We start from the raw sequence: 14,009 nt of genomic DNA on the forward strand, positions 1-14,009 counted from the left end.
TGGGCACTTAAAAATAGATTTTTATTTTTAAATTCATAAGAGCATCTGAGGGTTGCAAGGAATCATAAAGCTGGTCTAGATCAGCTATCTGGTATTTTCAGATCGCTGCCGTAATACCCTGACTGCTGATGATAGGTGTCCCAAGGCAGGACGTTCCCTTTGAGGCAGCAGTGACTCAGAAAGATGTTCTAATATGTGGGAAATAGAGCCTCTGCTCATTCATTCTAGTTGTGCCATTTGTGCTGATGCAGAACTAGCATGATTTTTCTCTGTGACTGCCCTAAAAGTATTCTAAGGTAGCACTACTAACTCACTTCTCTAAAGATGAAGCCCTTTTTCATAGCAGTGTGATGGAACTGAAACTGTTAACTTGGAGAATAGATATCTCTGGATAGAGATGGGCTTACACACTTTTGATATTATCTAAAATAAAATCTAATAATTAAATTCAGCTGAAGAAATAATGTAATTTTCTCGTTATTGGTATAAATAATAGGCAGATGGGGATAGAGGTGCCATTTAATATGTAAAAAGCACCAAGCCCTGCCAGCAGTTAACAATTAAAATGGATCTGATTTGATGATTTCTTCATTAATTCTAAGCAGAATGTGAAATATAGTATAGTAGTGATACTGGGATGAATGCTAATAAAATTACTATATTAAAATGTTTTTGGTTGACAGTGGAAAAAAAACTTTTTTAATCTAATTCCTACCAAATGTAATGAAAGCCTGGGGTACTTTGTGGACTGCAGTTGAATGAGTAATAATGAAATCCACTAAATTTTCTTTTTGCCCATGCCGAATTATATGGGGTTAGCTAGAGTGCAATTTTTGGCATATGCTTTCTTTGTGATTGGTAATTATGGTTTTGATCTTTAACATTGAGATAATATACTTTTCAATGGAATTATTTTTCAGAAAAAAAGATAGTGGCTATGATTTTCATAGTTAATGCATTGAAAGGGTCTTGCCTTTCATATTAATCAGTTTTGTTATGTTATTAATATGCAAAGAATTTGATTTAAAATTCACTGCACATATTTAAGTGTTCAGTTTAATAAATTTTGAAGTTTTTATACCTGTGAAATTACCTCTACAGTCAAGATAATGAAAATATCTGGCACCTCCAAAAGGTTTTTTTTTTCCCAGCCATTTGTAGGTCTTTTTGTCCACCATCCTCTATTCCCAGGCAATCAACTGAATTGCTTTCTGTACCTAGAGATTCTGGAGTTTGGTGTATATGGATTCTACAGAATATACTCTTGGTGTGGCTTCTTAGCATAATTATTTTGAGATACATCCATGTTAAATAGTGTATGATAGTTCATTATTTTTCTTGAAAGTAGTAAAATTGAATGGCTTTACCATACTTAGTTTATCGATCCACCTCTTGATGGATAATTGGGTTGTTTCCACTTTTGGGTATTAAAAATAAAGGTGCTAAAAACAGTCTTTTGTGAACATAGACTTTCATTTCTGTTAGGCAAGACCTAGGAATAGCTGGCTTGTATGTTAAGTGTGTGTTTAATTTTTTAAGAAACTGACAAACTGTATTCTAAAGTGGTTTTACCATTTCACATTCTCATCAACAGCATATGATCGTTCCACTTGCTCCATATCCTTGCCAATGTTTGTATTTTCATAACGAATGATAATGTTAAGGTGTATTTTCACGTCCTTAGCTATGTGTACATCATTGGTGAGTATGTTAAGATCATTTGTTCCTTTTTATTTTTTAATTTTAAAAATTTTTTTAAAGATTTTATTTATTTATTTGACAGAGACACAGCGAGAGAGGGAACACAAGCAGGGGCAGTGGGAGAGGGAGAAGCAGGCTTCCCGCAGAGTATGGAGCCCGATGTGGGGCTCGATCCTGGTATCCCGGGATCATGACCTGAGCCGAAGGCAGACACTTAACGACTGAGCCACCCAGGCACCCCCATTTGTTCTTTTTTAAAATTGGGTTTTCTTGGGCGCCTGGGTGGCTCAGTTGGTTGGGCGACTGCCTTCGGCTCAGGTCATGATCCTGGAGTCCTGGGATCGAGTCCCACATCGGGCTCCCTGCTCACCAGGGAGTCTGCTTCTCCCTCTGACCCTCCCCCCCCATGCTCTCTCTCATGCTCTCTCTCACATAAATAAAATCTTTAAAAATAAAATAGGGGCGCCTGGGTGGCTCAGTTGGTTAAGCGACTGCCTTCGGCTCAGGTCATGATCCTGGAGTCCGGGATCTAGTCCCGCATCGGGCTCCCTGCTCAGCGGGAGATCTGCTTCTTCCTCTGACCCTCTTCCCTCTCATGCTCTCTGTTTCTCATTCTCTCTCTCAAATAAATAAAATCTTAAAAAATAAAATAAAATAAAATTGGGTTTTCTTAATGAGTTTTGAGCATCCTTTCTTGTATTCTTTCTGAATATAAGTCCATTTTCAGATCATGAGATTTGCATCTATTTTTTTTTTCAGCATGTGAGTTGTCTTTCGTTTTGTTAAGTGTCTTGCAGATAGCAGAAATTAGTAATTTGGATGAAGTCCTGTTTGTCACTTTTGTCTTTTACATGTCATACTTTTGTGTTTTATCTAAGAAATTTTTGTCTAAGACCGCAAAAAATTTCTACTATGTTTTCTTTGTGGAATTTTATAGTTTTAGGTTTTACCTTTAGGGCTGTGATTGATTTTGAGTTAATTTTTATATGTGGCACCAGGTATGGACATCCAGTCATTCCAGCTCCATTTGTTGAAAAGGCTCTCCCTTTCCCCACTGAACTGCTTTTGTAGCAAGGTTTATTTCTGGACTCTCAATTTTGTTTTATTGATCTGTCTCTTTTCAGTACCACACTGTCTTGATATTTGCAGTTTTATAACAAATCTTGAAGTCAGGTAGTATAAGACTTCCAATATTAATTATTTTTGAAGTTGTTTTGGCCGTTCTAGCTCATTTGCATTTCCATGTGAATTTTGGAATCAGCTTCTCAATTTTTACAAAAGCTGCTGGGATTTTGATTAGAAATGCGTGGAATCTTTTGCTCAAATTGGAGAGAATTTACATGTTAAGATCATTGAATTTTGAACATAGTAGTGTATCTCTCCATGTATTTGTCATTGTTACACATCATTTGATAATTTGTAATTCATATTTTCCATTGGTAATATTTCCAAAAGTGGATTTTTTGATTGTTCCTTGAACAGTTCTATAGAAACAGTTGATTTTTTAATTCTAGCCATCTCAATTTTGTTTTCAGATGAAGCATAGCATCTTAGTTCATTGTTAGTTTAGATTGGAAGAAACATCTAAGCTTACAAAATGTAATGGGTCAGTATCTTTCAAGGAGTGATTGGTATTATCCCCAGCATTTTGTCTTCATTTTTTAAAAAACAAGATTATTTATTTGAGAGAGCAAGCCAGTGGAAGGGCAGAAGGAAAGAACCTGAAGCAGACTCCCTGCTGAGCACAAAGCCCCACGCGGGGCTTGATTTCATGGCTCTGAGATCATGACCTGAGCCAAAATCAAGTCAGACACTTAATTGAGCCACCCAGGCACCCCATTTTCTTTAAAGTAATCTCTACACCCAGTGTGGGGCTTGAACCTACAACCCCGAGATCAAGAGTCGCATGCTCTACCTACTGAGCCATTCAGGCACCCTGTCTTCATTTTTTTAATGAAATATTAATATTCCTCATAATATGGAACCTTGAAACTTCAAACTACTATTACTTAAATGGTTGAATTTGTAGGTAATTTCAGGAAAGTAATTGATTCTGATGGAGGCATTGTTTATTCTTATGGGATTCTGAGATTTCATTCAAATTACATATTTTAGAGAATCAATTACCTTGGTATTGGTTTTGGGAGAATGAAGGAAAGTATATGATAAGGACTTTGAGGTTTGAGGCTTATGCACATGAATCACATTGCAACTTACAGAGTTGGAGAAGACTGAGGAAGCAATGAATTTGGGATTTTCATTTCAGCTTGGACATGGTAGATTTTAGGCCTGTTGTTTGTTGACTGTGTCAAGTGCTTATATGTTTATTTGGAGGCTTATAAATGAAGAAATATATCTTAGGTCAAAAATAGGTCTGAGGTCACACAGCTAGTTATTGCAGAATTAGAACTCAAACCGAGGGCCTGCTGACTCCAAAATCAAGGTAGTCATTAGCCCCATACTATATTGTATTGTCAAGGCAGAAAAACATGCTTGGCTTTGATAGTAATTAATGTTCCCTGTGAGCTATTATAAAAATATAGCAGAGTTTGCAAAGTCAGATGCCAGCAGGATCCAGACAGATAACTGAGTTGTGTTATGAGAGAGTGATGACATCTGCAGGCAACTGCAAAGCCTGTGACCCATCCAAAGGATTAGCTGCTAATCAGCTCCAACAGATTGTTACCATGTGGGAATGTGGGCCCATTATCGCTAGATCTTCTAATTTTTTTTTTCCCCAAGAGAGGTCAGAAATCTTGATTTCCATGTTGAGTCTTCTTCTGATTTATATATGTAGGCAGCTGTCCTTTAACATGCAGTGTAGGTCAACCTTATTTGTGTCCACCACACATAAATGTGTGTTGGATTCTACCCAGTGGGCAACTTCTGCTAAGAGTTGTATCTGGTATTCTGTGGACACAACAATAAATTTATATGATGTGAAAGGGTGGTAACCATGTAATAAGCACACTACAGCCTTTGCAATGCAAGTTGCTTAGTTTGAACATGGAGTTTATTGAATCTGGTATTTAAGTTCAGTTTTCTTATGGATCAGTTAATATAGATGGGGGAGGAGGGAATTGTTCCCTGTAGCTTTTTGCTTCCTAATTGCATGCTTTCATTTGCACATAGGGCCAGTTGCAAGTCTGTGGATGTTTGACTGACACCTGGAACCCAAATGAGAGGAAACCTTCAAGGAACAACTTTTATTGACAGTGAGTCTGTAGTCATCTGTATGCATAATATGGAATGTTCTCAACCCAGAGATAGCTAAATGGGTGACTCCATTGACAAGGAGTGGTGAGTCTGACTGTCCCCACTGATAATTAACTAAATCCTTTTCATAAAAAGAGAACTCCTCCTCCTCCATTCTTAGCATTTACTCTCTGTTGAATAGTAAATTAATTTTTGTATTACAGAGAATGACAGCAGTGCAGCTTAGGAAAGTTCCTTGTCCCTAACAGTGTGTTTAGTGTATGGTTGCAGTTTGACTTTTTTTATTCAGTTAGGCACATCCTTTCCTTTGTCATTGTATTTTTCTCTTTTATTTCTTTACCTAATTATACCATCTTCCAAGGCCTGTCTTCTTGAAATATTCAGCTAACATTAAAATGATGGTCATGATAATTAACAGCATCCACTCTAATCTTTTTTTTTTTTTAAAGACTTTATTTATTTATTTGAGAGAGAGAGAGAGAGCACATGAGGGGGGGAGGGTCAAGGGAGAAGCAGACACCCTACTGAGCAGGGAGCCCAATGCGGGACTCGATCCAGGGACTCCAGGATCATGACCTGAGCTGAAGGCAGTCGCTTAACCAACTGAGCCACCCAGGCGCCCAGCATCCACTCTAATCTTGATTAATGGTAGGTGTCCTTGCCTTGGGAATCATTTTATGAATAGATCCAGTTTTGGCCACTGAGTAATAGAAGGGAAGTCTGTAAGAGGATTCTGGGAAAGGTTTTCTTGGTTTTGTGAAAGAAGGAAAAAGTTGATCCCTCTACCTCCTAGAGTTGGTTTTATCTGGATGTGATATCTGGAACTGCTGTGGCCATTTTGCTACTAGCCTGAAAGTGATGCCCCTATGTAAAGGAAGGCAGACGCAAGAGAACGGCAGAGAAGTAGAACTGGGGCTCCATGTAATGTACATAGAATCACCCTAACTGTGGATTCCTTGTGATGTGAGATAACAAATTTCCTTAATGTTAAGCAGTTTTCCCTTAGGTTTTCTGTTACTGGCTGTAGAAATCCTCTCATTTGATTTCTCCTCATTCTGATTACCCACTGTCTTTAGTGTCTCATTCATTTATTTCTCCTTGATTATGTTCTGTGCTGTCCAGTAATGCTCCTTTGTATATGTTGCTTTTGAGGCACATTGTAAACTTTGTGAAGTTTTTTTTTGTTTGTTTGTTTGTTTTTAGATTTTATTTATTTATTTGACAGAGACGCAGCGAGAGAGGGGACATGAGTGGGGGTAGTGGGAGAGAGAGAAGCAGGCTTCCCGTGGAGCAGGGAGCCTGATGCGGGGCTTGATCCCCGGACCCTGGGATCACGACCTGAGCCGAAGGCAGACGCTTAACAACTGAGCCACCCAGGCTCCCCAAAACTTTGTGAAGTTAAGGGCTGTGTTTATATCCTCCTCTGTGTAATACCATTACTGTCTTCTTAATAAAGCCATTAGTGCATATTTACTGAATTGAATTGTTTGAACAGTTGAGTATTTGAAAAACCAATCTACAGAATTGAACAATTAGAGATTTTCTTCTTTTCTTTCTTTCTTTTTCTTTTCTTTTCTTTTCTTTTTTTTCTTTCTCTCTCACTCTTTCTTTCCTGTTTTATTTATTTCAGAGAAGGGGGAAGGGCAGAGAGGGAGAGAGGAAATCTTAAGTAGACTCCCAGCTCATGAAGTGAGCCAAAACCAACTGACTGAGCCACCCAGGTGCCCCTACAGAGATTTTCTTTTAATTCAAATCCTTTTCTTTAACCACACTGCTTCCCTGCAGGATTATAAATGAAGTTTGGCTTTTAAGATGATTATTGTATAACACATATTCAGGTGGTTAGTTCTACTCTAAAAAAATGGTGCTTATATTCTGTCTTTTGTTTTTCTTCGACTTTACTGTTAATGTCAGTTCTTTTCCTATATATTTGAGTACTGGCTTTCAGTGTAATAAATTTCACTATCTTCTCTGGCATAAAAACAGGATAGTTTATGTTCTGTTTTCTCTGCTCATTATAGGAATAAGGGACATAAAAAGTAAGAAACATAGTAATTCAGAAATAATTAGTATTTGACTTTGAAATGCACATTCACAAAAAGGCTCCCTAAGGTGTACATCTTTGATCTGCTCTTAGGACCTAGTTGTGTGTCTGTGTGTGGGGGGTAGATTTCATGGTGAATCTAGTAGCTTATAAGAGGAGTCTTGAGTTACAGGATGGATTATTTAGTTACTTCTATTTTAAGGCTCTATGAAACAAAAACATTTTTTTTCCTAACTCAAGCTAATCATGTACTCTTCACTATTTAAATTCTACTGTTGTAATCTTGAAAAAGTCGGATATATACCTCTTTTGCTTTGAGAAAATATAGGGTGTTGGTTTCTGTTGTGTTAAAAAGGAAAATCATAAAGCCTGTGGGTAATTTTGTAATACATTTGAATCCTTGAATATGTGATTTTCATTCAGGGAAAGTTAATTTTTTTTCCTTGGGTTGTTATTAAAGTTTGGGGGAATAACTTTTCAAGAAGGTAGTGAAAGTTATATGATATGCTTAACATATCGATTTTAATTCAGTAATACCATTCAGTAATATTAGAAGTTGAAATCACCAAGGTCAACTTTAATGTACTTTATTTCATAAATACTACGAAGAGTTTGTCAGAATGGAACATGTGCCCTAACCCAAGGCAGTCACAGCAGGCATGTGATCTCACCTAGATGAATCAGAATGATCTTAGGATATTTGCTAGGAATGCTGGGATAAAGGCACTTATTTTTTTTTGGCTGAATTTCAACAGAAATCAAAATGTACTCATTAAAGTCCTGGAAGCTACCTTCTGACCATAAAAGGAAACCAGTTGAATAAGAAGCAAACACTGAAGGAGTAGAACAGAGAAAAACCATGCCCTGACCACTAGGTCCATTCTTCCCTGAAGATAGTATACCTCTAGACTTTATTTAGTTTACATGAGCCATTAAATGAAGGGGGGGGGAACCGGAGGGGGGAGATGAACCATGAGAGACGATGAACTCTGAGGGACAGACTCTGAGGGTCCTAGAGGGGAGGGGGGTGGGGGGATGGGTTAGCCTGGTGATGGGTATTAAAGAGGGCACGTTCTGCGTGGAGCACTGAGTGTTATGCACAAACAATGAATCATGGAACACTACATCAAAAACTAATGATGTAATATATGGTGATTAACATAACAATAAAAAATTTAAAGGAAAAACTTCAGTTTAATCCAGTTGGCTTTGGATTTCATGTTTCATGTATATGAAACCATCTTAACTGATACATCTTTTATTCTAAACTATATAATGATAACTCAAAGGACTTAATAAAACTTGAACTGTGAATTAGGCAAGTAAGTCTCTGATAATGCAGTCCATTATCAGGTTTGTAAGGCAGCAGAAAAGGCCATTCATTGATTGATTACAAGGATTCAAGTATTAAGTAGAAGAGTTAAGGTGATAAATACATAGTCCATGCCATTGCTAAGTAGTTTATTGTTAACTGGAATAAGCTGACATGATGTGAATAATCCTACTAGTATATAGTAGGATTATTAACTGAGATTAAAAATCTCTTACTAAACAAGGTTAGGGTTGTAGAGGAAAAGGAGTATCCATCATTTCTTGTGATTAGCTCTTTGGTGGAGACGCCTACTGAACCTCTGCTACCTCTGAAGCTGGTAAAACAATTGTGGGGAACCCGGAATTGGCAATCTTTAAAAAAATATATATATATATAAATTATTATTCATTTTTTCCTAATAAAGCATTAGAAAAATGTGCAGTCCTCAATCCCATATTCAGATTTGTTTGTTTGTTTGCCTTATTCAGAATCTTGAGGCCAGATATACTGGGGTTTCAGAATTCTTCAGATTTTAGAAAGGTTAATATAATGCACACACTGTATTAATATCTCTTTTTTACTTAAGGGACAAAGTGGTTTCTGTTATTAATAATACAAATAATAATGCCTTACATGAGTTGAACTGCTAAATGACATACTCTGTATACTTTTCAACATTATCTTAACTGTTTAACAGTTTTTTTTAGTAATAGCAATAAAACGTGAGGGATGTTCATTTCATTTCTTTTTCTGTCCAAACTGTCAGAACATAACTTTATTCACATTTAAAAAATCTCCTCTCCTTTGATTTTACCTACACATCCCCCATCTCATTTCATCCATTTCTTAAACTTCTTTATAAGCATTGCCCACACCTTTACCAGACTACAGAATCTAGAAGTAATTACATCTGATACCTAAGTAGAGCTTAGAAAGTCAAAGTCTTTTCTCCCAAAGGTTTCCTCATTTCACTGCTAATTCTTCAAAAAAGAAAAAAAAGTGCTCTTTACTCATACATTTTATACTTGGACATTTCAGCAAATCAGCAAGGCAGGCTTTTCTTCTCATTCAAAAAAAGATTAGATAGAGTAGTTCTGCTGAGCATTTTGATGCTACAACCCATAAGTCTGGGAACCCTGGGTACTCTTCTGCTCTATAAGAACGTTGTTTCGTGGAATAAGTCTATATAATTTGTGGTTGATTTCAGTCCATACTGTGTTGAATAATTAGTAGTAGCTGGGAAGTGAACTCTTTCATGAAAATAAGGATCTTTATAGCTATGAGGAGACAGCAGACACATCTGTGTATGGCAGAGTTCTTACTGTTGGAATCATTTTGACTACAATACGGTTGTTGATGTGGGAGCTGTTTTGTTTTCTTGCTGGTGAGGAATAGGAACTGATATAAGTTGGTGAAGATTTGCTGGAGCCAGAGTATAAGCCTTTGTTTGGTTTTCTTTTGGCTACTGTAATACTGCATAGGTGGCTGGGTCCTGTTGTATTGAGTGAGGGTTTCTGATTCGTAACCGTGCTGGTGAGGAGGAGATGCTGCTGACAAATGATGGGTGACATCTGTTCGTCAGTGGTAGACAAAGAAGGATGCAATTTGAATTGGTCTCACTCGAATGTAAAATAAAGGTATAACAAAATAGTTTTGATTGCACCCATCCTTTTTAGAAATGGTTTGGAGAGCCTCATATTGCCATATTGTATTCAAGACCTGGGCTGCTGCCTTCACTACTTGCAGCGATGATCTGTCTCCTCTGCCCTTGGTTATGTCTCTATCCCCCCTGAGTTGGCCAGGACTTTGTTGTTCTCCATGTTTTTGCTGGTGACCTCATGCGGAGCACAGCAGATGGTCTCATCAGACAGTACATGGGGGCCAGTGCTACTGGGAAGCTGGTTGGCCGGGTCTCTCATGGTGTATTTACCTGTGAGCTTTTTGTCCCAAACATCTAGCGCCATATCCCTCAAAGCAGTTGCTTCAGATGGAGCATCTATCATTATCTGCTTTCAGAAGTCCTACAAGGATGGGCAGCCCTTTGTATTTGTGGATGGTCACCTGGATGTACTCTGCAAACTAGTTTCCAACAGAGGCTCTGGAGAGATCCAGCAGAGCCTTCCAAGGTAGCTGGCGTGCAACTTCCTGGTAGAAGAATCAGATACGGTTTTACCACTGATGGATGCCACAGCATCTCAGCCCCTTTGGAGTACTTTGGCAGTCTTGGGATATGACCAGCTCCATCCCATTGATCCTCTTGTGTCCTTCTCTTTTTCTTTGCCCCCTGACAGCTGGGCTCCAAGTCCTTCTTGGGAGATTCTTTTCCTGGTAAGGCATCCGGTTAATTCAGCCCCAGCAGCCAGGCCTGAGGGGCCTCCAGTTGCAACTGATGGGACAGGTTCCGTGGGGTGGAAATGCAGTTCATCACAATCTTGGTGTTGTGATCACGTGTGTCCACACGTGTGGATCCCATGCAAAAGTGAGTTTACTAGCACCTCACAGGGTTGCATGTACTTCTTCACTTCCTCCCCTGTGGAGCTGGCAACCGGTTGTATTAGGCAGAACAAGTGAAGTCTGAAATTTAATTTTGTGATCATGATGAAAAGAAGAGCTGTTCCATCTAGAATAACTGGAACATTCATAGTGTTTGTTAAGGTTGAGAGAGTATCTTGATTGATTGTCATCTTTATAACATCACATGGAGATAAATTCCAAAGAACTCCTGTTAACAAATTCCCTTACTTCGGCATCAGTAGATTTTCTCATCAGTTGGAACAAGGCAGGTATCCTACCAACATTTTTTTTTATTGCTATTTTATTTTCATCTGTAGACTTGCAAAAAGAAGGTTTCGGAGGGCACCCCACAGCATTCCTCCAAACTTCCAAAACTGTCGTCCATAAAGTCGAACGGGTGCTTGATTCTTCCTTACCTATACACCTCCATCTGTACTTTGTTGTTGCCAAAGCATGGGTGCTGCAGGTAGGCTGCTGCGTTTGCCTCACCTGATGGGAAGGGTGCTGCAGCGTGTGAATGACTTCAGGCAGCTTGGGGTTGTACCAGGCAAACTCCCTGGGGTCTTTCTGAATACTGTCTATTGATGGGGATCTTGTGCCAGTATCACATGTGGTGTTGCATGCTGCAGCTTGTTATAATTGCACTCCTGCACTCGGTGCTGTATTGGCCTGTAGGGCTTCGGGCAGGTAGCTCTTGTGTTCAGAGCATAATTATTTCTTTGGTATGTAAGGGTGCTTTGCTGGCTGGACATCCTTTGTACGTTTCCAACACCTGTACCTGGGCAATATAGTGCTGCCTATGATCTTTGGATTTCTACGGTTCCGTGGTTTGGTCTGCGATAACATTGGGCTGTAATAGGTCTTCCCCTCCTTTATAGGAGTGATGAGCAGGTTGGGAGACAGAGCTGAACGAAGGTCTTTCCCAAGCTGGTTGTACTGCCTCCCACAGGAACTCTTAAGCCTTTCGGGCTGTCTGGCCGATGTGGAACCATACTCTTCCTAAATGGCATACTGCTGCTGTCCAAGTTGTTCTATGTCATGAACAGTCCCTTACAGTGAAGGTCACAGTGTGTGGTGCGGTGGTCATCCCTCAGTGTTTGGGGGACAATGACCCCACTTGGCCTTGGGATGGGAAGCTACTTGAGTCTGTGCCTCCCATCAGGATCAGTGGGGACCCTACTTCGGTAGTGGTTTGGTACTGAGAGGTTGGTCAGTTGGGATTGGAAGTCTTCTGGGAGGTGACTGATCCAGCCCGGTGTACAACTACGGGGGAAGTGAGTCTGTATGCAGACTATGGTGAGGCTGCCTGCTGAGCAGGTAATGGAGTGAAGGAACATGCACTGGGGTTCAGTGGTTGGGAGTCACTCACTGACACAGAGCCGAATCTACTCTCCAGAGAAGTTTTCTGTAACCCCTCTGAAGGAGACGTGCCTCCTGATAACAAAAGAAAGACTGCTCCAGATGGAGCTAAACTAACTCTTCTCATGGCCCGATTGGCTACTGATGGCTGAACCAGTATTTGTCCTTCAGCTCTTGAGTTTCTCACCAAATGGTTATTAGTTGATCCCATGAATGAATGCTGTGGTCTATTGTCTGTCTTACTTAAATTCTAGCTGTTGTGGAAACTCCTTGCTTCTACTGGCATCTAGTCTTGGAATAAGAATTCATTTTTGTTGGACTTCTTGAGTTACCCAATGATCTTTCATGGAGAGATGTCTGTGCTGGTGAATAGAGGGTCCCTTGTGCCAGTGCTGTCCTGATGGCATCGTTGTTGGCATGAACAGTGTCAGAACCTCCAGGTTCCTTTATACCAGTATTTGGCACATCTGTTGATTTCCAAGGAAATGACTTCTCAGTTGAGCTGCTCCTTTAGGAAGGTGGCTGTGGTGTCTGGTTTCATGCCTGGGCCAGTGGAGGCAGCTTCCTTTCTGTGGTTGCCCCTCCTCCACTAGTGAGGCCTGCTCAGGAGTGGGCATTCCTCCTTCCAGGTTAGGCAGTGGCTCTTGTCACTCCAGGAGTGAGGTCCATGTGCACCGAGGGGTTGACGCTGCGGCACTGGAAAAAATTTAAAAAGTGGGTGCAGGGCTGCCCGACCCTCCCTCCCCCATTTTCCCCTTCCCCTGAATTAGCTCTCCCACCACCCACAGCCGTGAGAGCTAACTTGCCCCTCTACCTTGTGCCCATGGTGTCACCTCCGCGGTCAGCATTGACAAGGACTCATTTTTATACTTGAGAAAACTTAGAGACCTTAGGTGATTTTATGGTGGTTTATGTAGCTAGGAAGTAATAGAGTTGAGATTATACTCTGTATCTGTTTGGCACTGATATCTATGTGCTAAACCTCTGTTGCAGTGCCTCTTCATGGTGTTGTACTGCTTAAATTCGTCTCTTTATTGTGAACATTAGGAAGGTGATTATTCTTTGTTAAGTTTAATCAGCCAACCTAACAAATTCACATAGTATTTCTAATAGTCTTGCAATTGATTCACTTAGCTTTTCTGGGAATATAGTCTATTTGTAATTAAACATAGTTTTAAATTTTGCTTATCCTTTTCAGATTTTATATCATATTGGTTCACTTACTAATTACATTGTCTAGAACTTGTGGAACATTGTGATTACAGTGAGCATCTTGTCGTGTTAATTTAATGCATCTAATGTTTCACTAAATGCTTACCATTAATTGGAACGTTGATACTCTTTCACCCCTGAGCATGAAGCCAGACTTTAGTACTCTTTATAAATAAAGTATAAAAGGGATTGGAGTACTTCTGTTAAGAGTTTTTAAAAATCCGGGGCTCCTGGGTGGTTCAGTCATTGAAGTATCTGCCTTCAGCTCAGGTCATGATCTCATATAAATAAATAAAATCTTAAAAAAAAAAACCAAGTTTTTAAAATTCCTATTTGGACATCTTTGTAGGCCAGATTTTAAAGTCTTATTTGTTGCTTGTTTCAAAATTGCTATAAACTAGAACTTACTGTTACTTCTACCTACTTATACCACTCTTCATTTTTTTTCAAGATTTTATTTATTTGAGAGAGAGCAAGCATGAGCAAGCATGAGCAGGAGGAGGGGCAGGTGAAGAGGGAGAAGGAGACTCCCTGCTGAGTGGGGAGCTTGTTGCGGGACTCGATCCCAGGACCCTGAGATCATGACCTGAGCCGAAGGCAGATGCTTAACCAGTTGAGCCACCCAGGCGCCCAATACTGCATTTTTTTTTT

At 39.6% G+C, this 14,009-nt stretch overlaps 1 protein-coding gene and 1 pseudogene across 6 annotated transcripts in view; one reads left to right on the forward strand and one right to left on the reverse strand.

Annotated features, from left to right (window-relative positions):
* The window catches only part of CDC42SE2 (CDC42 small effector 2), a 114,595-nt gene that overhangs the window by 33,319 nt on the left and 67,267 nt on the right, over positions 1-14,009 (forward strand). For 4 of the 6 annotated variants that reach the window (XM_025860766.2, XM_025860767.2, XM_073878628.1 and 1 more), the window contains exon 2: positions 4,834-4,916. The exons of 1 other annotated variant lie outside the window; for it this stretch is intronic. The gene's annotated coding sequence lies outside the window, so the exon portion shown is untranslated. Of the gene's footprint in view, positions 1-4,833; positions 5,002-14,009 lie in introns of all 6 variants that reach the window. One more of the 6 variants, XM_025860768.2, reaches the window with a different exon arrangement.
* LOC112814989 (plakophilin-4 pseudogene) lies at positions 9,311-12,763 on the reverse strand (annotated as a pseudogene).

This window comes from Callorhinus ursinus, unplaced genomic scaffold (assembly GCF_003265705.2).
Source record: "Callorhinus ursinus isolate GAN/ISIS: 27379988/994484 unplaced genomic scaffold, GSC_fseal_2.0 scaffold30, whole genome shotgun sequence".
NCBI lineage: Eukaryota > Metazoa > Chordata > Mammalia > Carnivora > Otariidae > Callorhinus > Callorhinus ursinus.